The sequence below is a fragment of the Lonchura striata genome, chromosome 2, assembly GCF_046129695.1.
Source record: "Lonchura striata isolate bLonStr1 chromosome 2, bLonStr1.mat, whole genome shotgun sequence".
NCBI classification, from domain to species: Eukaryota; Metazoa; Chordata; class Aves; order Passeriformes; family Estrildidae; genus Lonchura; species Lonchura striata.
Genome location: NC_134604.1, coordinates 62,687,765 through 62,715,618, shown reverse-complemented (window position 1 = coordinate 62,715,618; position 27,854 = coordinate 62,687,765). Strand labels below are relative to the sequence as shown.

The window sequence follows — 27,854 nt, the reverse complement described above, 5'->3', positions numbered from 1 at the left end:
ATGTCAATTTGCATCATTTGAGGGTATACTGCAGAAAGCCCCATCAGGTTTTACATGGGTTTTAATATTCTTTTGTTTTCTATGGATAATTTTAATATAGCTTTTCTTTAGAAATTTAGTTGCAGTCAATGCAACATAATTTTGGCAAAAACTTACTGCTTCTATGGTTCAACATAAACTCCTCATTGGTATAATCATTTCAGAGATTCTGAATTTCCTTTGCATCCTAATCATTGTCTGTAATGTCATTCTCATGCTCAGTACACACATCTAGCAAAGGTGTTTTGTTAATGGCCTCCAAATTATGCAAAGTCCTGCAGGTAACTGGACTAGTTAAAAACTTTTAGGCACCATAAATTACTCTCACTCACACCTCCAATAATTTTCTAGTATATTGCTATTATTAGCACCATTCTTTTTGCCTATTATTGTAGGTACCAGAAGAGGCTACAGAATAATATTTTACACATAAAAATCAAAAGTTCTGAACATCACTGTTTATGTTTTATCATGGCATTCATTTTACTGCAATTCAAATTATTTATATTACCTAAAGAACATTTAGTATACCTAATAACATATGTAGGTATCTATCCTATAAAAAACATTAACTGTTATTCAGTATTTCTGCTAGAGCAGAGCATGTTTGTAAAAAATTCTCCTGATTTTATGCATGTATAACTTTTAGTTGTCTTTTTCAAAAATTTCTATCTCCTTATATTGCTATCAGTACAAGGCACTCTTTCCAATAGCATTTTTCTTTATGTGCAAACAAAACTAAAAACATTTGCCATACAATTTATGAACACAGCATGGTTTCATTCATGCTCTTTTTAAGTTAGCATTCCTATATTGAACAAGTACCATAAGTCTTTATTTTTACAGGAATGTTTATCTCTTCCTATAGCTACTATTCCACTGATGTACAAAGCAAGGTACTTTGATCCTCTGAAGGCATATGTATAATAAAAAAACCTAAAACACTGTTGTGAATTGTTAAGTTTCTTCTCTGCTTTACTTGAAGTCCTAAAATAGCAGATCCATCCAGCATTTAGAAGTAAATACATTCTTGGGTATATATGATCATGCTCAAGACAATATTCTACTCAAATGGATGCAAACATGTGAAAAAAGGGATCAGTATTGGACTAAAAGAGTTAGGAGAGACCAGGAGACCAGGGTAGAAAGGAACCACAAACTGAGGTTAACAAAAGGAACTAAAAAAGTGGAGAAGACAGAACTGAAAAGAAGGAGAGATCTTTAACAGGTATAACAAGAAAATATTACCAGAGGGAGAAAGAAAATATGTTGACCTTTTAATAATTACAGACAAAGAAATTCCACCTTTTAGTAAGTTGGACTTTACCAGTATGCAACTTTGTAAGTCTACCCCACATTTTGCAAGTGAGCCATGTAGGACTCAGTTGTTAAAATAAAGACTAATGCTGTATTTTATTAAACTTTTATGTCTTTAATATGGATTTTATACTATTCACATTTAATTTTACATTTCTACAAACATCTTTAAGTTACAGTTACATTGGGAAACCAACACATTTTATATGAAGGCAAAAGAACAATATTTTTTGACTACACAAACCATAAAAAAATCTCATGAGTACCATAGTCTTCTTTTTCTATGTCTTCATTACAATACTATTAGTCAATAAAATACTGGTATCAGCATCAAAGAAAGGGCCGGCAATCTTCCACATCAGAAGTTGGGATAATACTTTCAACATGGAAAGTAGGATTGTCAGAGAGGTAGCAAATGAAAAGCTTCAGAAAAGATGGCAGCTGTAGAGAGTCAAGAAAAAAAGAAAAAGAAAAAAAAAACAGGGAAAGATAAGATAACAAGATTGATAAGGACAGGAAAAAACAATATACAGGAAATGGCAGCAGTAACACTTGTGTTTATTCATATTAGAAACAGTACAAGAACACTGACAGAAAAGGTGAGGAATAAGGCAGCCATTCTTAGAGAGGTCTAATAACAAGATCTACTGGGGTACGAAATGTTCAGTTATTTCTCAATGAAGGTGATAGGCCAGTCACTTAACTTTTAGTTTGAACTAGTCACTTCAGAGCAAGATTCCTGTGAAGTCAGGAAACTAAAATGGGCACCTCCAGAGGGCGATTCATCCCATCCTAAGATTTGAATCTTAGACTCTGAATCACATATTTAAAATGTAATTAATTTTGTAAAGTTTACTAGTATTTATTAAGCTAGCATTTTATCTTCGAGATTAATATTTATGGATAACAACATCTGGATTAAAATAATAAGTGATTCAGCATATTTTCAACTTCCTTTAATCTGAACAAGGAAAATTTACTAATGATTTTCATCTGCACAGAAAATGTAGGAGATCTGTGCTGCATAATATTTTTTATTACTGAGCAGTACTTGTGTGCACTACACTGAGCACAAAAATTAAGTCTGACCCAAATAAAAGGAAGTTTGCTTTTCTGTTAGAACTAATTATATACTATAGGGCTTTAAGTTTATCTGCTGTAATTAAAAATTTAAGCTTAATATTACTGGGATTCTCTATTCCAAACTTTAAGACACAATTAATTAAATATCACATTTAACTCGTTCTTAAAATAGCATGGCTGATATTTCAGTAATTTGTTACTAAATACAGTAAATACTGCTGTGAAAAAATGCTGAAATCCAATGTCATGGTCATGGAGACATAATGGTTATTTTAAAGTAGCTATAATTAAATAAAAGAGTCATGGGGAAGGTCTGGTTTTAAAGTTGGTACACAGCCCAGTGTGTGCAGGAAACCAGTGTGGAACTGGTCTGTGGAAACAACCTCTTCATACCACCTTCACCAGCTTGCCAGCCCAGATGCAAAGCCAAGACTGTGCACTTTCAGAACAGCAGTATCAAAGCATAAATGAGCAGAGAAGGGAATGGGAAAGTGAGCTTTCCTCCTGGGCAGTGATCTGGGGGCTGGAAGATACCAAATGGACCGCTCACTGTTGGCTCTTCCTTGTCAATATGGAAAGTCTGAAAGACATAGTGCTGGGATTGGAGTGGGCTTCCACTATCAACTACTTCAGAATACACTCATCTTGATACTGCCTATTACATGAGGACAACACAGAGTTGCCAGTTACAATGCAATTAAAAAGACGTCTTTAAAATTTAAATATACTTGAAATGGGATTTACATGATCTAAACCAATCATGAAACATTAAATAGTGTAACATCAATACAAAACAACAAAACGGCAAGGGTTTAACCATAAAATAGACCAAAAAGTCTCTTATTTAGAACTTCTAAAAATTCTATCTGCATTTAATTTCATTTTCTTTTTAGAATGAAGAGTACAGTTATGTTAGTTTTTCTGTATTCATATCTTTACTGGGTGCCCTTAAAAACTGCTGTCCAGTGACACAAACATGGCATAGGAATGGGAACCCTATCACACAGCAATTTATAGCATAGTTCTTATGCTGACCTATCTCTATCAGCAGAAATTAATACACTACATTCCAAAAAGTAGATGTTACCATTCCAAAATTAATTGTGAACTGGCACCATAAGACCTCTCCCTGCCCCACCCATTTTCACTCTCTGTCCCCTTTTAGAGAGGATGTTATTCTGCCATCCACCAGCTCAGGGCTCAGTTACACTGAAGTGTTGCTCAGGTGAACAGTTAAAATGTTTTATGCGTACCACTGCATGAATGTACCAAAAATGGGACATCCTTATCCCTGTAGTTAAATGGGGTTTTTTGTGTGTTAATTCATGAAGACCAGTTATAGTCACTGTATGAATATTTGTTAATTGCTTAGTTTAAAAAGTATAGGATTTCCCTAAATATATACTCTTGCTATAATACTGTATATACTTATGGGAATCATGCAGAAACTAAGAACATCTATGGACAAATTACTGAATGAACCTTTTTTTTTTTTGCAATTTCCTAACTTATTTTATTTTATTACAGCTTATGGATGAAATCCACACTGATGTCTAACCTGTAATGAGTGCCAATGTAAGTAATCCATTGTTCTACAGCTACATTTAGTTATGAATTGATTGACTTTTCCTAATCCTCCTGAGTAACATCTAATTAGCAGGTTTTATTTTCTATTTCAGTACTATTACAATTAGGTTTCACACAGAAATTCTGACACTCTTTACTGTTACTGAGTGCCTGCTTGTCCCTTTTCCCAAATGCTAGTGACTAGAATTAACAGAAATATGTATTTTTAAAATGGTTCTGATTTTTTTTCATGTTTAATAGTAGGTTTTTAATACTAACTTGGGAAGACAAACATTGGGGTAGTCATCATTTCAGCAGGATAATGAATTGTGTGATTCAGGTTGGCCCTGAAAGCCAATTTAAAGCCTTCCTTAGAAGTGACTGTGCTAAAATAAAAAAGCACAGGGAGTAAAGTACAGCTCAGAACAGCAGTTAGAAAGCTGAAATCTCACTCTGTTTTCCATGTAAGCACAAAGCATAACATATCTGAGCACAATATAAAAAATATTACTGGAAATATTCACCTGACTCCTCTCTTTCACCCTATTATTTCTCCTATGCTCATTAAGTTTTTTTAATCTTTTCTTTTGTAAAGGAGTGTGATTTCCTTCTCCCCATTTCAGTTTCTTTCTATGCTTTTTCCTACTCACCTGAACAATTTTTGGAATTCCAGAATTTAAAAGAGCTATGGAACAAATCCTGGGGTTAAATACTAAGTTCTGAAAGTTGTAGCATGGCCGAAAATCAATAATTTAAATTTTAAATGTTTGTATTCTCTTACTTCCAGCAAAGATATAAAAACACTAGAATAAAATTCAGCAATTAATCTATTTAGATAACTGTAACCTTAGGATGAGATCATAATTCTGTAAAGAGCTATGCTTATACAGAAAAACATAACAATTTCTAAAAATTTGAATTATATCATTATCTCTGATAACTTATTTTCATGTTTAGCTGTTACGAGAAGGGCATGTCCACTTTTCTCCTTTACCACCATTCTAAATGATGCACACCGTGCTTCAACAAATTAAATGATTCATATCTTTAAATATTTATAACCACCTTATTATAAGATATTTAGAAGATAAAAATAGCGAGAGCTAAGACTAACATCTTGTACACAATTATAAGTATTTTCTATCCTGCAACAATTCATAAACAATATTTATTACCTGCATCCATGACATACATTTTTAAATGCAAGGTCTTGTAAACATAAAAACCATCTGTATAGAATTTTTTCAAGCAGCTTAATAGCCACAATATCAAATGTTGTTTCACACATAGTATCAACATTTGATGTTTCATTGACACAGTAACAGGAAGCCAGCTCAGTGTAAGTTACTTTGTAGAAGATAGTGCCAGAACTTCAAGGTGTTACTTCTCAGGAATCATGAACTCCGGCAGTCTTTAAAGATAAAATGACATATGACAAACAATAAAAGTAAAGCCAATTTTTAGGGACCAATGTTGACTAACTCAAATAATGATCTCTATATCCAGTATAGAAATCTGACCAAGAGAGAAACACAAAAATAGTTTCCTTTTAAAAGAATGTACCCTCTTAGAAAAAACACTAAACCAACCCAACACCCCCACCCCAAAAGTATGGGGCTTTTTTACTATTGTTATGGTGATCTTGGTACATAATCTATTTGTACAGTCATGTACTGACAGGATTATTAATTACTGAGTTCCAAACTTGAGCAGAAATCATGTATCTTGTTAGCTAAGTTTAGTCATAGAAATAAGTGTGCAATCATAATCAATACTGAGAAGGAAAACTGCTAAATTAAAGCTGAAGACTTATGAAAAGATCAGTGCCAAAAAACCCCCCACTGCATTTTAAAAAAACCTTTTCATTTAAGGGGATGTCCTATGACATTGCTTTCATTCTTTCTGCAGACTCTTTAGTCTTCATAAACAACTTTTTAGGGACTGGCAAAATAGTAATTATGAAATCCCACTGTCTATAAGCTTCAATTCAACACCAGTAGGTGTAATAATCCACTGGATTAATTTATTGTTAGGAAGATCACAGAGCACAGAAAAATGCAAATGAAAGAGACCAGGCTTTAGAAATCCAAGACTTTTTTCCTTCTGTTTAGTAAGACAAACAAGTCATAACTCATCTGGAAAAATCCATCACGTTCTTATGAGTTATGTAGGAAGGGGAAAAAGGAATAAATTAATTAATCTACACTCAGCAGATTTCGAATGATGGGACATGTCCCACTTGGAGAAGATGACAACAGTACATTGTAAAGGAGAAGCATTACCATTGTGCAGCCAGTTTTCCACAGCATCTCATTTGAATCATTTTGTATTCACTGGTGACGCCATGCTGCCAGTACCGTGTTCAGTCTGGGGCTCCTCACTACAAGAAGGACATGGAGGTACTGGAGCATCAGAGAAGGGATATGGAGCTGGGGAAGGGTCTGGATCTCAGGTCCTATGAGGAGCAGCTGAGGGAGCTGAAATTGTTCAGCCTGGAGAAAAGAAGGCTCAGGGGAGACCTTATCACTCTCTATAACTGCCTGAAAGGAGTGGTGGAGCCAAGTGGGGGTCAGTCTATTCTCCCAGGTAGTAACCAGTGACAGGATAAGAGGAAATGGACTCAAGTTGCTCCAGAGAAGGTTTAGATTGGATATTAGGAAACATTTCTTCACTGAGAGGGTTGATACGCACTAGAGCAGGTCATCCAGGGCATTTAAAAGACGTGGGCACAGCACTTAGGGACACAATTTAGTGGTGGACTTTCACTGTTAGGTTTATGGTTAACTTGACAATCTTAAGGGTCTTTTCCAATCTAAATGATTCTATTCTGTGATTCATTTGTCCATCTGCATCTGCAGTACAGAACTTCACAGACAGGAGGCTGAAGAAAGTATAATGGGACAGAAGACATAAAGATTTATAGGACCATTTGTACCTTTGCATGTAATTGTTCCTGGAGTAAGCAGTAAAGTAGGTTTTCCACTTAAAAGGGTTATGTGCAGAAACTGGAGAAGAAGCTGAGGTTCCAGAAGACAGGTAAGAGTGTAGCTAGGAAAAGTGTGGTGCGAGCTAGACTCAGATAGAGAGCTGTAGCCATGTTCTCTAGTAAAGTGACTTTCAACTGACCTCAGTGTATTTATCCAACTGTGATCTTTCCAACTCTTATTGAAACCCCTTCTCTGATACCCATTCTGAGTTCTTCATTCTTATGCACTTATCCTCAGACCTAACAATACACCCCATCACTGACTGCTTCTATACCCATATGCCTTGCTTGGACTCATAAATCCCTCTCTCCTGTCACTCACAAGTAAACTCAGGAAACCACGTTTCCCCACAGTATAGCAGAAGTCACTCTCTCCTTTCCACAAGTTGTTTTCTGATACAAGGCAAAGATTCCCCTCAATCTCATATTCAGCTTGTAGCTCAAGCCTGACCAAAGACAACATCAGAATCTGGTTGCTGCATGAAATATTTCTGCTTCTTTATCTGATTTCCCCTGGGATTAATTTTAGGGCCTGTGACTGCTCTTAGCTTCTGCAGTAGCAGCAAACTGGCATTGGCCATTGCCCACAGGCTTGTGACCAGTAGAAGTAAAACTGATCTGCACAGTCATAATATTGCTACTGCTAGAAAAAGAATAATAAAAAAATCTACAAATTTAGGAAAATGGGAACAGTATATACTTGATTCATGCTTAAAAATTTATCATCAATCAACAAACTTATTTACAGATCCAGAATGATTTTAAGAAATTAAGAGAAGCTGCTAAAAATCCACCCAAACACCAGTAAGGTGGCTTGAGAGCCCTAGATTCCCACAGCAGCAAGACCTTATCTATCACTTTCATAGTGATATTCCAACCCTGTAGCAAGCAGGAACTCCAAGTTCAAAACATGTACTTTAAGCTTGTTTGGGTTATGAAACTCTGAGAAAACAGGGAGAAAGAATCTTCATTTTGCAGGCCCTGCTGTTAAAAAGAACAGCTACAAGTCCCTGCCTTCCTGAGTGGCATGACTGGTCACAGCCTGCTGGGCTCACGGTTTATGGGCTGATGGCTGCTGTAATCCAACAGCCACTGCCTCTCTCTGATGATGGATTCAGCTGAACAGTGGGGTCAGCGATTTCTGGCCACTGTGACAGCCATGGTTTCTGGATCACCACAGGTCCTGCTGTGAGATCCTTCTGCAGCTCTTCAGGGTCAACATTAGGTCTGCCTACAACTGTGAATATTTTCCTTTTATCATCTGCAATATTTACAATTGCACTTTTCCAGACTGTTTAGGAACAGGTGGACCAGCAAAGGTTCCAGTACAAACCTCTGTGAGAGGCCAATGTAAAACTGCCCATTAGTCTCTATACTAACCCTTTACTAATCCAGAAAGAATTTTAAGTGACTCCCTACTTCATTTTGTTAACAGTCTTCAGTTACAGAACTGTTTTAAAACTTTTGGCTCACTTTTTCCTGTGCATCTTTCAAATGCACAGGACTCTTTTTGAAATTATTCTTTCAAATAATTAGCAAAGCTCCAAGACAAAACTACTTGTACAAAAGAATGATAGTTTCTATTATACATATCCATGTTCCTATAAACAGTACACTTTATCACAATCACTGGCATTTTGTCTGTCATGGTAGCTATTTTTTTATCGATTAGTCCATGACCATCCTTAAAACCCTTTTTAAAACTAGGGTCACATTTGTTACTTTCCATTCCTCTATTATCAAGACTAATTTAAATACCAGGTTACACAACACAGTTCATGGTTTACTCACCAATTTAATTTCTGAATTCTTCTAGGACTACTGAATGAACAGCATTTATTGGGCAATTTATTAATCTATATTCAATCAATTTGATTATAAACCTTTTACTGATATATCAGATCTAAATATTCCCTTTAAAAACAACTCTTATTCGGGGATGTCCCTAATCATCCTGTCATAAACCTTGCCAGTGCAATGAGTTCAATTTCTTTCTGTAATGGCTTTGTCCTTCTCCTTAACCACAACTATCTTTAAATCTCACCTCTCTTCTAGCAAAATTTACACTGGAAAAAGATGGGGTTTGGCTTTTAGAATTTTAGCCCATTGCATTTCAAAATCTTTTTCCTCTGCCTCATACTAGGTCTACACTTGTCAGAACCGTGCTCTTTTCTGCTTTGCTTGCTTGGGTTTTGCTTTTTAAAAAACCTGTATTTATTTCTAGTAGCTTCTATTACTGCTGAATTGTGTTGGAAAAGTCATATTTAATCAGGTTAGAATTGGAAAACAAAGACCCTGTGTATTTTTAATATTTATTTAAACTGTCTTCATTAGTATACAATTATATTTTAACAAGACTGGCATTTTAAAAAACTTTATTTTAATCTTTTTTTTCTCCTACAACAAACTTGAGTATGATATCTCACTCCTGAATAGTTTTTCCAGTTATTTGTTGTATGTTGATCTAGACTAAATCAAGGGCTGTTCTTTCTCCTTCTGGATTCCCTATCTTGTTTGCTCAAAAATTAGTGCTCAATGATATCTAAATACACAGCCTGGGTATGATGGCCTAATGAGGCCTAACATTAAGTTTATCCGGTCTATACATATATAATCAAGAACTGTTGCTATGATCAAGTTTTTGGGTTGTACAGACTCCCCAGGCTCCCACAATATTTCACAGCAATTGCCTCCATCTCATCAACTAGCCCAGAGCTCTTACTAAAGTTCTCCTACTCAGCCATAGAACCACACAGAAGTACATTTTGTGGTTTATTCTTTTCAAGTTAGACTATTTTCTTTGGTACATACTGGACCATTTGTCTGCACAGTCCAATCTACCATCTCTGTAATCAGCCAGGCACTCAACATTCCATCTCTGTACAATCTAAATACTGCCATTTCAGGGTGCCCTTAAAATAAAGGGTTACATGTAGACCCACTTACAGAAAGAGGGTGACACACCTGGGGAATTCCCAATTGAATTAATCCTTACCACTTTTCTGAAGACTCGTTATTTTTGAAGCACAATGGAAGCACTGCATTATGAGATAGGAATGTGCCAAGATACCAAATAAAAATTAGTGTAGGTTCCTTCCCAACAGAGATCAAATGGCATTTGAAAAAAGGACTGATGAATGGCACAATTATGGTTATTCAAGATTTCTGTACCAAGAGTTGCTGTGTTAGGAAAGAAATACATGAAGTTAGCTATGAAAGTATAAGAAAACCTTCTGCATACACTGCAGACCTTTGTGATATTTGCATTTAGTTCCTTATACTAGAGGGGAGAATCGAGGAGAGGAGAGGAGAGGAGAGGAGAGGAGAGGAGAGGAGAGGAGAGGAGAGGAGAGGAGAGGAGAGGAGAGGAGAGGAGAGGAGAGGAGAGGAGAGGAGAGGAATGCTTTCAGGACACCATGGCAGTAGCTACAGACTTGAGTTTGACAGCTAAGAGGTCCTCTTGGATTAGCATTTTTTCTGTTGGCTGCAACTCACTTCTTTTCCTATTGTGAGGCCTCTGGTTGGAGCACCTTCTTTCTGCATTAAATTATGATGTGGCATTAGGCACAACAGGATCAAACAGTTGTGTTGTTTTCCAAGCAGTTACATGCCCAGTGTATGTTCATTGTTATTTATCTGTACTACCATAAATCTTGGAAGGCCTCACTTGAGCCACTTCATATTACACTGGGCCATGAATAAACACACAACAAAATACAGATATGCTTAAATTCTACATAAAGAGACAACAGAGGGATTATGGCAGAGTCCAAATGCAATGACACAGTACTGCTGTGATAAGCATTGGCATTAATATGCCTACAATCTAACTGTTGTCTAGTTGGATTGCTTAAAGCTTCACAGTGCATAAAACTTTCAAGAAAAAATTAGAGGAAAGATAGTGAACACCTCTGTTTATGAAGAAGTCAACCAATACATGAGAGGCAGATGAGGAGAAAATATTCAGTGTGATCTGAAAATTTAATGATAGAATGATGGAAGTTGGCATCATATGTTGATCGAAACCAGAGTCAACCTCTTGATGCTGAAGGAGAGGTATCAGGTAGAAGTAGTCCTGATGAGCCTTGAAAATGAAGACAGATTGCTTTAAAATTAAGCAGGAAATTGAAAATAGCAAAGGAGTAGGTTTGGGAAGTGGTATTTACAGCAGAGCAGTGAAACTTTGATAGCGAATGAGCAAGGCAAGATTGCATTTTGTCAAGGCAAAGTAAAAGATTTCCTAATAAAGACTCGATCTATGAAAAACCTACTGACAGAGACGAATGATCATCCTTTAATGATTGGAAAAAGATTACTAAAATGCAGGTTTACACTAGATTTTATGACAAAATAAATGACAGCATGATAGTGTCATTCATAAAGGGTCCAGAGAAGTTTTGTGAGGGCAGCAACCTAAATACAAAAAACCCTACTAACAAAAGACCAACAGTTGCAACTGCAAATAAGGAACTGAGGGCATTGCTGAAGAAAATTTTCATGCATTAAATCTTCTTAAGATTGGAAAAGAAGAGGTATTTGAAACACATAAAACATTGTTTTTCCTATAAATACTGTGGAATGAGAAAAATCTTTCATGTTACATTTATTACTAACATGTTACAGTTATCTATGCTACCATGTTTTTCTTTCAAGGGTTGAAGAAAAACAATGTTCCTGATGTTACAATGTGAAGAGTGCCTCATTGGACACAGATAAAGACATGCTACATTCAGGACAGTCACGATACAAGCAGAGGGCAAACAGCAGTAGGGGAAGAGATCTCAAAGAATTACAGTTAACATGCTGAATGTTCAGGTACACTGCTTTGCTCTTCCTTCTCAGTGTACAGAAGGAAACTTACTCTGTTGCTGTAGTTTGGCAATTCAGCTCTTGAAGATTCTCAAGAGTTGAAAAAGTGTAGCTGTGTAGGAAATGCCCACTCCCTACATTCCCAAACATCATCTCCTTCTCTTGATACCTGTTTTCTTGCTTTGGTCCTGGTTTCAGCCATTTATAGCATCACAGCACAAGTTAAATGAAAGAGATCATCAGATTAGGTACTCAACAACAGGGCTAAGCAGCAGTGAGTATTGAAGAGCTGGTTATAGCAGGAGACAATTCAGAGTTCTTTCTCTTCTAAACATTTGTAGTAGCACTGTTGCAGGCAGAACAGAGCTATGCCCCAACATTATCTCCCTCAAAGTACTGGGAAGTTTCACAGGAAGGGGAAGCAGTCACACGCAGGTGATCTCCCTCTCAGTGGTGATGAGAGAAAAAATCAGACAGAGATGAAATATGCAGAGGATTCCTCATACAGGATGCACTGGCATGTCACTTTCCTTTCTTTCGTCCTCTGAAATTAGATCTGTTCTGAGGCACTTCTGATCTAGAGCTCAACTAGAAGGCTGTGTTTAGGGTGATTTTTTGTAATCATCTAATCTCATTCTGCTTTTCTTTCTTTCACCCAACTTACTGCAAGTAAAAACTTTATATGGCCAATATGATTAAAAGGTGAAAATGGAAAACATTTAGGTCTAAGAATTTTTAAAAGAAAATAGGCTGATCAAGATTTTTTTATGTAAAATGAAACATTCCGTGTTCTGAAACATTTCAGTTTCTGAAATGAAATGATGATTTAGATTTCTGAAATGAAATTATGGTTTGAGCGCTGCTGAAGGTGATATATTACAAAATCATTAAGTTTTGTGTTTGAACAAGAAAATACAGCTTCTGCTTAGCACTTATTTTATATAGCAACCCATTGTCTTCTCTTCTTAGTTGTAACCACCATCTTGAATACCCAATTCATACTGTAATTCACAAGTAGTCACTGAGTCTTCTTTAATGCTTCAAAGTTCTTCTACTCCTCTCCAGCAGAAGAAAGCAAAAAACTTCAAGAATAGCATTTACGGAAAATTTTAAACTTAAATGTATCATATAGTCGGTGCAATGAAAAATACCAGTAGCTATCCATTTAGTTACATTTTTCAAAAATATATTAAGGGTTTTGGCTTTGTTTTGGAGGTTTTTGTTTGTTGGTTTGTTTTGGTTTTTTTTAACTGGACTCTCTAGTATACTTCTGATCTGAGTCTGATTTCTCTTTTGGTCTTGCTTATTCTTCAAATTACTTTCATTTCATGCTGCTCTTGTGCCAAGTAATAAAAATAATCCTGTGCTCCTTAACCTTTACTCATCAATTATTATCTGTGTCCTTGCTTCATGAGAAATAATCTCTAATTGTCCTTACACACAATCCCTCCAGACCTTTACAGCCACTTGGTAATAATCCACAAATTCAGTAACTTTTTTTTTTTTTTTTTTGTATTAAGACACAGCTGAAAACATCCTTGAATTTAAATATCAGAAAGGAAATACAACATCATAAAAAAGGGCACTGAGTTTACAATGCCCCTTTTGTTATACAGGGAAAACACCTACATGTAGTTTTTGCTCATTTGTATATAAAAACAGGAGTCAAAGCAATGACTGTACCCATAACTACAAGAAATTAACTTCCTCCTTAACCCAAGCATAGCTATTTATAGCTATTTTTGGGTGAATCCACTGACATATGATATGGGTAATATGTAGTTCTTGCCTAAGACTATATCTAATCAGCATGTATGATCAAATTCACTCACAATGTCACCTCAGTTTAATTTAACCAAGATACACTGACACAAATATAAGTGCATATTTATTAACATTTCAGTATTCAATGCAGCAAGACAATTAAGTTTGTAGATCAGTTTGCAATATCTATACAAATACTAGTGGTATAAACAGTTTTTATAGATCCATAAATTTCAAAAATTTTATCCGTCAAAACACAGAGCAAGTCAGAGACACACCATTCTGAAAATAAAGAAAACCAACAGCTCTGAACTCCCTACCTAATTGCAGTAAGGAAGAACTTCAGGGTCCCATGGTGAATTACCTAAGAATAATAAAATCCTTAATGGGTATACTGTATATATTTTCTAAAAAGAACTGAAATAATTTGACAGAAGTCAAACCTCTTGATTCACATTTTTATCACTGTTAGTTTGCCAACATCAGTAAAGACTAACTATTGAAAAAGTCAATCATTTTAATGTACTTACAGCTGAATTTTCTCATCATGTGACCAACTATCCACAAAGTCTCAGTGCCATTAAGAAGTTTTGAGGAATATAGTATTTGGTACTGCCAAAAAAACATAATTAAAAGAATTCATGTAAATTATACTAATTTTCTAATTAGAAATGTTTCATGATTAATTCACATTAATTCACATAAAGTACAAGCAGGGGAAAAGCAGGACTTACATTATCCCAATAGGCAGGTTCCAGTACAATCAATGAGACAGTGACAGAATGCACAGTAAGTAGTCACAGTAGGGTCCTGATCTTGCAACTGAACTTTCACAAAAAGAACCCCACACTACTGCAGAATCTCCTGAATTTCAATAGGGCCCTACCCACACATAATCAATTACAGAGTCTGCCTATGTGGGAGTAACAACAGCAAGAACAGGACCTGTTCCTCCACACACCTGCAAAAATACCAAAATTTAAAAAAATAAAATTAGTAACATGCAGTAAAACCTACTGATAGCCCGTTTTATTACAGCATTTAGCACATAATAAAGGAGTTCCATACCTCTTTAAGTTTCATATTTTTAATAGGAATTTTTTAGCTCCTTCTTTAAAGAATGTTGGCTTAAAATTGCTTATGAATTTTACATGTAATGACAGCACATTATGGAAGCTTTTACTGATATTACTTGAAATATAATTTTTTAATTATCACTTTCTAAAAATTAATTATCCTAGTTTCTTTGGTCTATTGTGCAAGTCACTTTTTAGTGCTTCAACCTTCTTAAAATCTGTCCCACAGCATCCATTTTAGGGATGCAGCATAGGCCTGTGAATTTTTTGATGTGAAAGTATCTGACCACATATAGTAGCATCCATGACTGAAGTTTTCAAAAATACATGATGAAAAGAAGTTTAGACTTAGTAATTTTTAGACCAAAATGTTGTAGCATTTTAAAACAAAAAATTCTTATGAAAAAATTTGCTAAGTTTAAGGATTTTGTGAATACTATTTAAAACACAGGAAGCACACAAAAAAGTGTAAAACAACACGACCACTTTGCTGGTCACATTATTTGACCTTGCTCTTCTTATTAAAAACACATCTATGCTGGTCTATAAAAGAAAAATGTTGTCAATTACAGTATTTTTATATATTATAACCATTTTAAAGCTGGTTAGCCATAAGTTCCATTAAGTAATATTTAACTGGTGACACTAGGCAAGACTACTGGTGATAAAGGTTTTAAGAACCAATAGATCATAGAAACATGCAAAAAAACATTTCTTCATTCCTTTAATACAGATAGGTCTGCAGAAACAACAATACTTAAAATCAAATAAACAAAAAAGCTGGGACCAAATTAAAGGATTTGAGAATCTGACAACCCAAAAGTTTCATAAAATGGAGGCAGTGTGTTTGAGGGTTGGTTTTTTTTGTTTGTTTGTTGGTTTTTTTTCTTTTTAATGACTAATTGTTCTCTTCTTGGCTTTGATTTTGTGGGGGGAAAAAATTAAAAAAAAAAAAAAAAAGAAAATTACCAGAAAATTGAAAAGAGTATCACAAGCTTTTGTTCCTTGCTGCCAGGTTGATGGTTTTCAACTGGGCAAACAAAATCTGACAAAATTTCAAGACAGTTACCTTATGATACTGAACTGGAAATGTTTCTTCTCATGTTACTTCTTTCAAATTTTACAATTCATATGCATTACTCTTGTTATTCTGAGAAATTCAACTGGTTTTAAATAATATGCTACAGCACTAAATTCTGTTTAAAGAGTGTTGTATCTTGACCCCTGTCTAACATAACTCAGAAAATTTAAAAATATTGGACATATGCCGAGTTAGTGTGCCTACCTGAGCCTGAACAGTGAGTAACACAGCACCTCTGGCACTTGTAATCTGCCCACTTCTCACTGACTGAGATGAATGGGCAGACAAGATCTTTCAGTATGATTTTGGTGACAAAATTACACAGCTACACATTTAGCATTTCCCAAGTTGCAACGTGATGTGGTAACTTGATGAAGCCAGATCCTAATATTGTTTTCTCCCCCTGTATCTAGCTCCACATCTTTGTTGACAAAGGAAGTTAATTGGAATACAATACATATTTTCTGCACTGTTCCAAAAGAGTAGGTTGTAGGATGGGTCAGGGACACATAGCTTGCAGCCTAAATTACCATCAGTTTCTGAAGAGAGCTGAAAACACAGATTTACAATTTTAACAGCCTCAGAAATAGCTCAGAGCTAACATACAAGCAACCAAAGAAATGAAATACTGAAGCTGTCTCAACAGTTCCATTTTCTGACATGAACAAAAAAAACATTTTTCTAATCCAGGTATAGAAAACACCGTATCATGGAATGATTCACAGTTTTTTTGGAAGACTAGAAGGCCCTGGCAAAACCAAGGATTTTTCATGACTAGCAGAAATAATGATGTCTAGCTACCTACCTGCATGTTTACAGGTGCCACCAACACACTTGTGCTGAAGCTAGCCTGGCTGTTTTCCCATCCCCTTCTAAACAGATTTCTCTAAATTTTAGCTTCTGATGTTTAGGAGAACAGGAGGCAACTCATATTGTGGCCAGGTCTGAGCTACATGTGTCGACTGGCAGACCAACCAAGCATGCCAACCTTCAAGGCAACAGGTTGAACAGAACAGAACATTTCTGAGTCCATGCTGCAGCTTTTTCTACCCCAGGGGCACTAATTTGAATCCCTTCTCTACTCACAGCTGCTAAATTTCCTTCAAATTGCAGAAACTTGACTTTGTGACCTCTAACTCTATATCAAATGCAGCTGAAATTAAGCAGTGGATTTGAAAGTTATTAGGAGATAACATGATCCTGTAATATATCTTGTTTTGCTCAGAACCTAGGCATGAAAACACTGTAGCATAATCACTGTGAAAATAATTATTTTTATGTCACTTACTGTTTTCATTCAGGAGTTAGACCACAAAGTCAGATACAACAGAGGACAATTGTTACACAGTGATAGCATAAATGAATCCAGAGAATGCAGACACTTTCAGTAAAACTGGATTCATTTTGCAAGTGAACAGGGCCCTGAATAAAGGTTGCTTCATAAAGGGGAAAATTTAACAGAAATATAGTATTTTTTTTAACTTACCATGACTGCCCATCATGAAGATCTCTGCTTCTCTTCCAGCTCCATACTGTCTTTCCTAAGGCTTAAAAAAAGTTCAATGATACACAGCTCTATAAAACAGCTACATCAAGTCCTAATCAGTCTATTCAATATACCTGTACTTTTGTGGGTTTTTCAGTTGGGTTGGTTGGTTTTTTGATTTTTGGGGGTTTTTTTAGATTAAGTATAGTGATTTTTAAAGCATCACCTTAAAATCCTGATCTTACTGCCTGGATTCCAATATCCCAAATTAGGGAATAGTTTATAATAATATGAAAAACCCAGTTTCTTTTCTATAAATAGCATCCACAATGTTCTGTTTACCCTTTCTATTGATATTGCACTACATTTTTAACTTGTGTATTTCTCAGTTAAAAGGCAAGCTTGAAATCAGAGGGGTTTATTTGTTGCTGGATTCCTGAATGAAGGAAAGAAGTAAATTGGAAAAGTATAATGACCACTCTAAAACTCCTGTAAAAAAGAAGAGAGACAAAGAATAATCAGTGTGAAAAAGTTAATAGAAAACTGGACATTAGAAGAAAGGTTAGCAGGACACAACACGTATAAGATGAGTCAGGGAAGTGAAAGTGATTTAGCCAAAAGGGGCTGGTACAAAAGAAACAAAGTTATATTCTAAGCAGGGTAATGAAAACAAGCCTTTCAAAACAGTTTGACATTGGCCTACCTATTCTTCTCCTGAAGTGAAAGAATTACATCAATTCAAAAAATGCCTTAAGAAAACCTTAAAACCATTTAACTTTAAGCATTTGGAGTAGCTAAACTCTGCTCAGCTAAGCAACTAAAGAAGTGCTTAAATTTGGAAACCAATTTACATCCCATTGTTATCTTTCACTAGGTCTGTAGTGTCAAAAACACATTCAAAACTGAGCCTCAGCTCCTTACCCTAATAACAGTCAGACTAATACTTTGGTGCTGGTAGGAATCCAGCCCACTGGTTACCAGACAGGCAAATACAAGATTCAAAGGGACTAATGTGGTTTCAGGCTCTTCTCTCCCATACTCATGCAAGTATTTTTACTTAAGTGCAAGATTAACTGTTTGATGAAGAGAATGCAGATAGTTAAATGCTCAAAATCAATTCAAGAATCAGCTCTCTAAAAGAAAACTAAAGAAAAAATGGCTGAGTAAGAACAAAGAAACAGATTGTTGAATCGGTATTAAAAATAAATGACCGCTGGGTTACATCTTAATGCATTGTGCCTGAAAACTTCTTTCTGGTTTAAGTATTAAACCTTGTTTTTAAAACATGAAATGCTAAAGAACCTTGGCAAAGGTTAAGTAAGTTTAGTGGTTGATAACAGTACTAAAGTAATTCTTAACACAGGGTGTAGCTCAGTTGTTGGCATAAAAGGTTCAGCATCTCTCTTGGCTATTTAAATACATTTGTTCTTCCAAACCCAGTTTGGTAAACAGCTGAGACATGGTAAATATCCCATATTCCAAGAGGATAAACTGTGGAAATCATAAGCTACTAATAGGGCTCTCTCCCTTACAATGGAGTTACTAAAGGAAAACAAAAATTTGTTGAGATACCAAAAAGATCTGGGATATCTCTCAGCATTCTCTGAGAGCATTCTGGTCACTGTAATCCATCTCCTGAGCTATGGATCATTCTGTGCACCATTATTTTAAACTGCTACCTATCTAAATTATCAGGAAGCCAGCAACAACACTTAACAACTATATTCTTACACAAGCAAGCCCCTGCTACCGATACTACATCCTTTATTTATATCTCTAAAAGAAAGGAAAATCCTCATTTTTTAAGATCTATGCTTAATAAATCCATACATCTAAAAATCATTACCTAGTGATTCTTATGACTAGGATTAAAGACCTGACTAAGGCAGTGAAATATAAAGAGAAGTAGTTACTCTATATTCAGTCACCTTTTCATAAAATGGCTAAACAAAATAATGTTTTGTTCTTCCCAGGAGAATTATGAACACTACTAGAATTTTATAAATGTTGTGAAGTTCAGAGTTCAAAATTTCCCAGAAACTGGGAAATTAGAGAAGCAAATTAACATCTTGCATCTTTCAGTCTTAAAAGAAACAAATGGTATTGCAAAAGAGCAAGCAAACCAATACTAGCTAAAAGCACTTTCAGATCCCCCACTCCTGCATTCATTTCAGTAGCATTTCATTTAGTTGCAGGCATTCACATCTGTAAAATTTAAATTTCAGTCTTTCAAACAGCTTCATATATCCTGAATTTCAAATTTAGTGCTACTGATAAAAATATTCATGTGAACAGAGTTAAGCACAGGACTAAGGCTAAAGAAAGTAATAAAGAAATTTACTAATGAATTCAGCATATCACTAACAATTATTTTTGAAGTTAGGGACAGCAAGGAATAAAGCAAAGCTTGAAAAATTAACAGCTGAAATACAGGGTGTGGAGGAAAAATTAAGTTATGGTCCCAGAAATTACCCGACAAAAATCTAACTTCAATACTTATAAAATAAAAAAATCAGTGCTAAACAGGAAAAAATAATAGAGCATCCCTAACTTAATAGTCATGACAACCACACTCTTTTCTCACCATTTGATGAGTCTTCTTCAGTTCAAGGTTGAAGTTCATGGCTGCTGTGGAGAAGACCACTTGGTCACTCTTCTGCTGTAATTAATCCATGAAAATAAAAGAATGGGCTTCAGTTTTCACAGATACCAAGCCAGAACTTTTTATAATCATTAAATCCACAAAAATACTAAAACATTTAGAAGTTACAGTTAGACCATTTAGGCAAAACTTTACCACAGAACCTAAGTTTAATACCAAATTCTTTATTAAATTCTCAGGGATATGTTTGTTATTATGAGTCAGGCCTATAGATATGTTGGAGTCAATACTATAAGATGCTAACAAAATACAGAAATCCAACCTTTTGATGACTACACCACTAATCTTTATGCTATACTGAGTATTTTAGTGACTTTAAAAAAATCTAAATGGAAGGTTTGCTATTGAAAAATCAGGAGGCAAAAGAAAAAAAGCCACTATTTTTCATGTGGAAGTTCACAGGAAATCTAATAAAGTATATGCATGTCCTAAGTCAGCACATACTTCTTGCAGTCCTAACAGTCTACAGCAGCATCCTTAGATCAGATTTATTCTGGCAAATTAAAAACTCTGTTTTCATTGTACAATAGTAAATGCTGTCCCACTGTAGTCCTTTCTAGGTTACAACCTCTATCATTGCAAGCAGACTAAAATTGCAAAAGCAATGAATTCCAAATCCTGTATTTGTCAGGGTAAATTAGAGACTGAACGGCTAAAGCAGAAAACAAAACACAAATGAAGGAGGATGCTCAGCTACAGTTATATAACTACTACTACTCAACTACTAGTTATAATAACAACTACTAATAACTACTCTACGTTATTAAACTGAAACTTTAAACTTCAAGTGATACAAAATTTACAGGGGAGGCCTGAAGAGAGGCTTAGATGAACTTATAACAAGGATCTAGAAGGCTGGATGAGCATCAGGGGCAAGGCAGGGCTTAAATTAAAAAAATACTAGGAAAAAAATCAAATTTCCACTGGCTGTATGTCCATATACAATACAAACACTGAATACCAAAACAATATGTAGGTGTACAATTATTATACTCGTGTGTGTGTGTGTGTACCGTAGTGTCCCCCAATTGGTCTAACTTACCTAGGAACTTTCCAGATGAAATAGAATAATGTGCAAGAGCCCAGGCAAGCCAGATAATCTAACTAAAAAGTTACACAGTAATGACATGCCAGTTTTCATTACTACAAATTCCTCTAATCCTTATAGTTGTAAAATAAATCTTAAAAACACATAGCAAGGTAATTTGTAAATGCATGCCTGAGCCAGAAGACAGCCTCCAGCTTTCTAACCATCCCTAGCTATGAGCTTCTGTGTCATTTCAAGACAAGTGTCTTGCTTTGGTTTTGCAACCTCTCAACTGGATCTAAGCAATCCAGTATACCCAAGCACGAAGCCTGGTGCATATAGGAAACTCCAAGTACTGGAAGCTGTGGGGGGATGTCATCTCAGAAATGTAGGTTATTATAAGGCCTTCTTTACACTGATTTTCTCTAGATTTTAATTTACAAATTCAGGGGGTCAGGATTCTCCAGGGCATAAACTCAGGATTCCTAAAGAAGTCTCTTCTAGGTCTCTTGACTAGATCCAGTTGGCAACAGTTTCTCTTGTCTGGCATAAGAGGACCTATGCAAGAAGTGGGAAAAAAGCTGAAAGTTCTACAGCAGAACTTTCTTGGAGTTGGTGAAAGTCTAATGAATGAAACTGCCTAAGAACTAAGGGCCATCAGAAATCTAACTGCACCTTGCTTGAAGAACAAAACACATTACTTCAGTCTTACCTCACTAACATAAAGACATATGGAAGAAAAGAGAGATACAATAAACCGAAAACATTCAATTGCACATGCTCCTTCCCTTGGTAACAAAAGAGCAGATAATATGACAAATGTATCATGTCACTTCTTACTGTATGAGGAGATTCTCTGACAATTTATGGCACTCTCTGAGGAGAAAAACCTGTAATGCAGGACAGGCACTATGAGGTAGTGTTCAGATAGTGCTATAATGAGAACTGTATGAAGAAAGGAGTTGATTATAGAAACTGCAACTTAACCTCATATCTGCTTCCACAGCAGATAAGACATCCACCACTCTGATGAGTCCAATTTGTTTGGGATGGAAATTTTATTTAAGAGATTTACATTATTTTTGGTGGGGCTCAAAATCCTTTTCTTTTCCTTCTGTCCTCAGCTGTGTTCCTTCTGTGACTTTTTGGCTTGGCTAGTCACTGAGGAAACACACTGATGATCCTTTCCCAGATGCTACAGCTAAAGAATGCAATAGCCACCTCCTCTTCATGGATTTTTACACTACAGCAATTGCCTTTCTCACTTGTTCTAATTCTCAGTTAAATATTTACCCATGCTGATGCACAAATTATTGTAATTGTGCGTTATTTAAGAGATATGGATAGAAGGTGTAAACTAAGACTATCACATTAGGTTTAAGCTTTACGTAGTCCTAAGTAATTCTGAGAATAAGGATTGTGTAATGTCACCATTAGCTTTGTAAGTCTGAAACACAAGAGCATAATAATAAAGAGAACTACTCAGTGTGCTTACACATAATAATATATATTTCAGTCTGTGCAGAACTGGGGCCTATGTGCATTAAGAATGGAACCTGAGAGCAAGTACTAGATATTAGGGGATGTAAAAATTTTACTTTCATTAAAAACCTTAATGAAATCTTAGGAATTATATCTGAAAGTAGTGTCCTATTCATATTAAAGGAATTTAAACAGTGTATTCTGTGATACACTGTTTCAGAGAATATTCTGTTTCAGAGAATATTCTGTCAATATTTTGTTTCAGAGAAACAGTGTATCACAGAATATTGGCATTCTATTTTCTACATCTTATCTTCATATTAGGGTTGGAAAAATTGGTGAAAAACAATAACTAGAATTATTTTAGGGCAAAAGTATACATAATATAAGTACAGATAAATGGTATCAGTAACCCCATAATTTTGTATTTTTCTTTACTGTTTTCACTGCTATTTCTACTGCAAAGTTTTCTTTTCACAGACACATAACCTTCAGGAAAAAAAAATAGAAAATATGGACTATCATTCTTTTCAGTTGAAAGGCATATTTATCAAAATTTTTGCTCAGAGTAATTTTAATAAAAGAGCAAAAAAGTAAATATACTACAAATAATTGATATTTCCTCCTTCTTAATAGAGTGGCTTTACAAACTGAAGTTTCGTCATCTGGCTCATTTTCACTTGAGAACCTGGTTTTAAAGAATTAGGTATCGGTATCTTTACCAAACTTCAATTCAGAGGAAACTATAATAATATAAATGCATAATATTAGCTATGCGATTACTTACATGTTGCATTGCACTACATTTTTCCTTAAGGAGCTTCAGAATTACATGCTCTCTGAGCAGCAGTAATTTTTGTAGCCATGATGGTTTAGGCTTTTTGAGCCCAAAAGCTTGTTTTTTTGTACTGTGGCAGGGATTAAAAAAAAAAAAAAAAAGAAAAAGAAAAAAAAAGAGAGCGAGAGAAATTACTTCTCCCTTTCAAAATTTGTTCTGCTTATATTTTGTCAGTGCAGCTCTAGCAGGGAGAAGTGGAATCATGAAAAGCATTAGGCCCTGAGCCTGCTAGCGCTCGTCTGCCAGCAGTCCAACCGAGTTCAAGAGGACTTGCTCACAGACGTGAAGGGAAGATTTTGAAAGTCAGTGGGAACAGAGCTCCCGGACTCCCATTATGTACTGCTGAAAAGTCTTCCTTTAAGTAATGAGAACAACAGTTTGCAGGTCTGAGGCTCCTGCTTTCCTTTCCCTTTCTAAAAAGTGCATCAGATTAGGAAAAAAAACCCAAAAAACACTGAAGACAGAAAGCTCGAGGAGCGGCTGGCAGGGATGCGCTGGGTCTCCCAGCCGAGGCAGGGTCCGCGGAGCTCCCAGGGAAGGACCCTTCATGAGGCACAAGTCAAGTGCAGGCTGCGAGTGGCTCGGGCGGCACTGCAGCCTGCCTTCCCCCAGCGGCTTTCGGCAGCTCGCTAACCTCCATCTCGGCTTCCCCATCCCTGAAACGTGGATGAGAGCACTAACCCGGCCATCAGGTATCTTACGATCAGTCGGCTTGGGGCTGAGGGGAGGATGCGGCGTGAAAATGAAAGTTCGCCTTCTCTCCGAGCGCTCTGCGCGCAGCCGAGGCGGGAGCGCTGCCCGAGTTGAACCTCGCTCCGTGAAGTTTCTCCGAGTGGGCTTTTTTGCCTTTTTTTTTTCCTTTTTTTTTTTTTCTTCGGTGTGGGGTATTTTAGTTGGTTTGGTTTTCTTTTTGTGGGTTTTTTTGGTTGGTATTTTGTTTTTTGGTTTGGTTTTTTTGGGTAGGTATTTTTTTTTGGTTGGTTTTTTTTTCTTTTTTTTTTTTTCTTTTTTTTTTTTTTTTTTTCTTTTCGCAATGACCAGTGTAGCGCGCTCCGGGCCCGCTCTGTCCCGGGATGAGCCCACACAGCAGCACTCCGCCGCTTAGGGGCTGCTCGCAAGCCCGGCCGGGGGGCGCCCCGGGGCGCTGCCGCCCGGAGCCGGTGCGGCGGCAAGAGGGGGATGGGGAGCGGCGGCTGCCAGTCGGGATCGCGATCGGGATCGGGCCCGCGCGCTGCGGGCAAGCGCCGAGCGCTCCGAACCCTCCTCCGGCTGCGGCGGGGTGCGCGGCCATGGTGGGGGACAAGGGGGGCCCGGCTGCAACCTGAGCGCAGCGGGAGCCGCGGGGGTCCTCGGAGGCGCGGGGGGAGGCGCTGTTCATATTTTCCTCAGGTCCTCTTGGCGCACATCCCCCTCCCCCAGCCGGGCTTCCTTTCCCTACCTTCCCAAAATCCGCTGTCGTGCCCCCCTATCCACCCCCCTCCCTTCCACCGGCGCCTTTACCTTGACAAGTTCGCGGGGCCAGCGGAGGTCTCGCTCCCCCTCTCTCTCCCTCTCTCTCGCTCCCTCTCTCCCACACACATCTCTAACGCGCCACCTCTCCCCCGCGGGCCCGGGCTCCGGGTGACATTTCCCTCTCTCTCTCTCCCTCCTTCCCTCTCTTCCCCCCCCGCCCCCCCTTTCCCCATTAGCGGCGGTTGGGTCGGGAGCGCGCGGTGAGCGGGGAGGGCGTGGAGCGCGCGCGCGGGCGGCGGGAGCCGGGGGGGGAGGGGCGGCATTGACAGCGAGCGCCGTGTCCGTGCGGCGCTGCCGCCTCAGCCCCCGCGCGCCCCCCCCCGTTCCCGGCATGCCCCGGGGCGGCGGGGCTGGCGCTAACGAATTTGAATGAAGAGCCCTCCGCTCTTTCGGCGCCATTTTCGAGTGATGCCCGATCGCATCGCTGCTACCGCCGCCGCGGGGGAGGTGCGGGGGCCGCCCGCCCTCCCGCCCCGCGAAACTCACCTCCCTTCCCCTCCGCGACCCCGCTTCCACCCTCACCGCCGCGCTTCGGAGTGGGTGCCGCCGCTGCCGCCGCCGGCACAGGCGGTAAGAGCCGGAGGGACCGGGCGCGGCAGGGGCAGAGGGAGCTGGGCGGGCGGGGGAAGAGCGTCTTTGGAAAATGGGGGCAACCTGCACCCCGCCGCCGGGAAAAGTCACCTCGAAAGCCTGGCGGGTAGCGGGCCGGGAGGCTCCGGGAGGCGGCGGCAGGTCCTGGGCGGATCTGTCACTCGCTTCCCTCAGCCTCAGCAGTCGGGAGCGGCCGTGTCTCCGGCAGGTAACCCCGCTCGCTCCCCGGCCGGCACCGCGCCCAGGCGGGGATCCCGGGAGCGCCGCTCACACCCGGCCCGGGGAGAGCGGCGCGGAGGCTGGCGGGGGGGCGGGCGGGAGCCGCGGGACAGCCGGAGCTCCAGAGGGTCCCGCTGCCCCGCGCTCCCTAGACATGATAGCACAGGCTTCCCCTCATCTCCCCTCCGGTCCCTACCACCCCCCCCGCCAGCGGATCCCTCCCTCCCGCCTTCTCCCCCCCTCCCAACCCCCCCGCTCTCCGCCGTGGAAATTTCGGGGCAGCGCCCGGGACACGGAGGCTCCTGCTTCCCGGCTCTGCAGCAGCAGCCGCCAGGATGACTTCCACACTTACATGCACATCTCCCTTTCTCGCCCGCCGCCCCCAACCCCCCCCCCCCCCCCCCCCCGCCTCCTTCTTCCTCTCTCCTCGTGTTTTCGTAAGCTGGATTAATGCCCCTTCGCTCTTTCTCTTCCCTTTCCCTTCTCCCCCCGAAACCCCCCCACCCAAAAAAAATATATAGAGGACAACCTTCGGGGTTTTTTTCTCCATTTGTTTCCTCTCCATGTTAGCAGATTAACTTCTCTGTTTAAGCGCTTTCTCCACCTCCCACTCAATCGCCTAATTTCCCGTGTCGCGATATGGAGCCGCCTTTTGCAGGAGCCCGGGTGACGGTCGTGCTGCCACATGCTGTCACATTTATCATCTCTGCCCCTTTGGGTATTAGCGAATGACCAAAGTGCTCTTCATCCCCTATTGCACAGAGCTATTTTTTCCCCTCGTAGCGTTAAAACGCGAGTTTCCTTCCTGGACTGAAGGGGGGGAAACATAATCCGAGACCATTTGAATCGTGCCAGCTATTTGTAGGTGTTTTTCCTCTCCTCCCACACACCCCAAAACCGAGTAAATACCCTCCCCACAGATAGCCCAGCCTAATACTGTGATCAGAGCTGGCCATTCACCTCCTCTTCTCCGCCTACAAAATTCTCTGTCTCTGTCACCCGGGTCGCTATTTGTCATTGGCTTAGCTATTTTTTGGTGGTTGTCTCTGTGTCATTTCTCGGTGGCCAGCAGCTCTCGGTCTCTCGTAGCTGTATGAACGCGATCGTGCTTATTGTGATAGGCGCCGAGATCTCTCGCAGCCCGTGCGCTGGGCGATTCCCCCTCCGCGCACACGCACACACGCACACACAGACACACACATAATATGTGACACGGTCCCTTTTTCTCCACGACGCCGTTTAACCCCCTCGGGGCCGGCTCTGGCGTGGGCGCTCGCGTTTCGGAGTTGCGCACCCAGGCTCACAAGGCATCTTTTTGTGGCGAGAGCGCCGGCGGGGACAGCACCGTGCGGCGGGGCCGGGAGGGAGCTCGGGCGCTGCCAGGCCAGCGGGCTCCTTCCCAGCCACAATTTCTAAGCGTTACTTTGTATTCCTCTTCCTACTTCCCTCTTCGCTTTCGGCCGCCCGGCCTTTTTTTTATCATTATTATTTACATTTTTTTTCCGGAGGTAGGAAGGCGTATGGATATTTTCCCCGATGCCGTGTGAGCGGCGGGCGCCCGGGGCTGCCGTCGAGCTGGCGGGCGCGCAGGATGCGCAGCGAATGCAGCATCGGGTCCCCCGTTAAGGCGCCCGTTCAGCCGAGGCTGGACCGGCTGCTGCCTCCCCTGGCTGCCTGCTGGGACGCGGGGCTGGGGCTGTGAGGTTGGACCGGGTCACAGCCTTTCCCCGCTCCTCTTCCTCCCCCTCACGCTGCCCCCCCGTCCCCCCGCTGCCCCCCCGCGCATCCCTCCGTGGCGTTCAAAGCCAGAAGCGGCCGCCTTGCGCTTAGCGCTCCGGCCACCGAAAATAACGAGTTAACCGAGGGACGTAGGAGGGACGTAGAGAAGAGTTGGGGTGCAGAAGTCCTGTACAAAAGATTTCTGTGTACATGGCTGAGAGCGTGTAGTCTTAAAGTGAAATGCAAAACTTAGCGTTTCCAGCATGGCAACTGGATTGTGATTCAAGGTATTTTCTGTGTAATGCAGAAATCCAACAGTTCAAGGAGATTTTTCTGTCTCAAATCCCTAGTTTCCCTGGATTCTTTTAATCCAGTATGTAAATTGCACTTTCAGTTATTTTTTTTTCCTGGGAATAGCTGCTTAGTTTGTCTCTGCAATTCATACCTTTGTGCCCTGATAGAAAATTCCACTTAATCTTTGAAATTGAGATACTAGCCAGATCCTATTGAGATTTAGCACTCATTTCTTTAGCTCTGCATCATTACTTTCAGAGTGTTTTCAGAAATGTTTTTGACGGTCAGTATGGGAATGTGCAC

At 39.3% G+C, this 27,854-nt stretch overlaps 1 protein-coding gene and 2 long non-coding RNA genes across 11 annotated transcripts in view; 1 reads left to right on the top strand and 2 right to left on the bottom strand.

The window, feature by feature from the left end:
* Positions 1-27,854, top strand: part of SPRYD7 (SPRY domain containing 7) — a 121,739-nt gene that overhangs the window by 23,499 nt on the left and 70,386 nt on the right. The window contains exon 2 of the mRNA XM_077781412.1: positions 3,967-4,014. The gene's annotated coding sequence lies outside the window, so the exon portion shown is untranslated. The remainder of the gene's footprint in view (positions 1-3,966; positions 4,015-27,854) is intronic.
* On the bottom strand, positions 1,451-7,676 carry LOC110468563 (uncharacterized). Its single transcript, XR_004148245.1, has 2 exons — positions 6,288-7,676; positions 1,451-5,416 (listed from the first exon to the last, which is right to left on the bottom strand). It is a non-coding gene; the product is annotated as an uncharacterized LOC110468563 (long non-coding RNA).
* Positions 13,672-26,710, bottom strand: LOC116184187 (uncharacterized). 9 transcript variants are annotated; one of them, XR_013339483.1, is made up of 6 exons: positions 24,717-24,875; positions 19,792-19,866; positions 17,342-17,696; positions 17,208-17,268; positions 14,299-14,525; positions 13,672-14,176 (listed from the first exon to the last, which is right to left on the bottom strand). It is a non-coding gene; the product is annotated as an uncharacterized LOC116184187 (long non-coding RNA). The 9 variants fall into 9 exon arrangements; XR_013339487.1 differs by lacking the exon at positions 24,717-24,875 and adding an exon at positions 26,068-26,710 and having other exon boundaries at positions 17,208-17,696; XR_013339481.1 differs by having other exon boundaries at positions 17,208-17,696.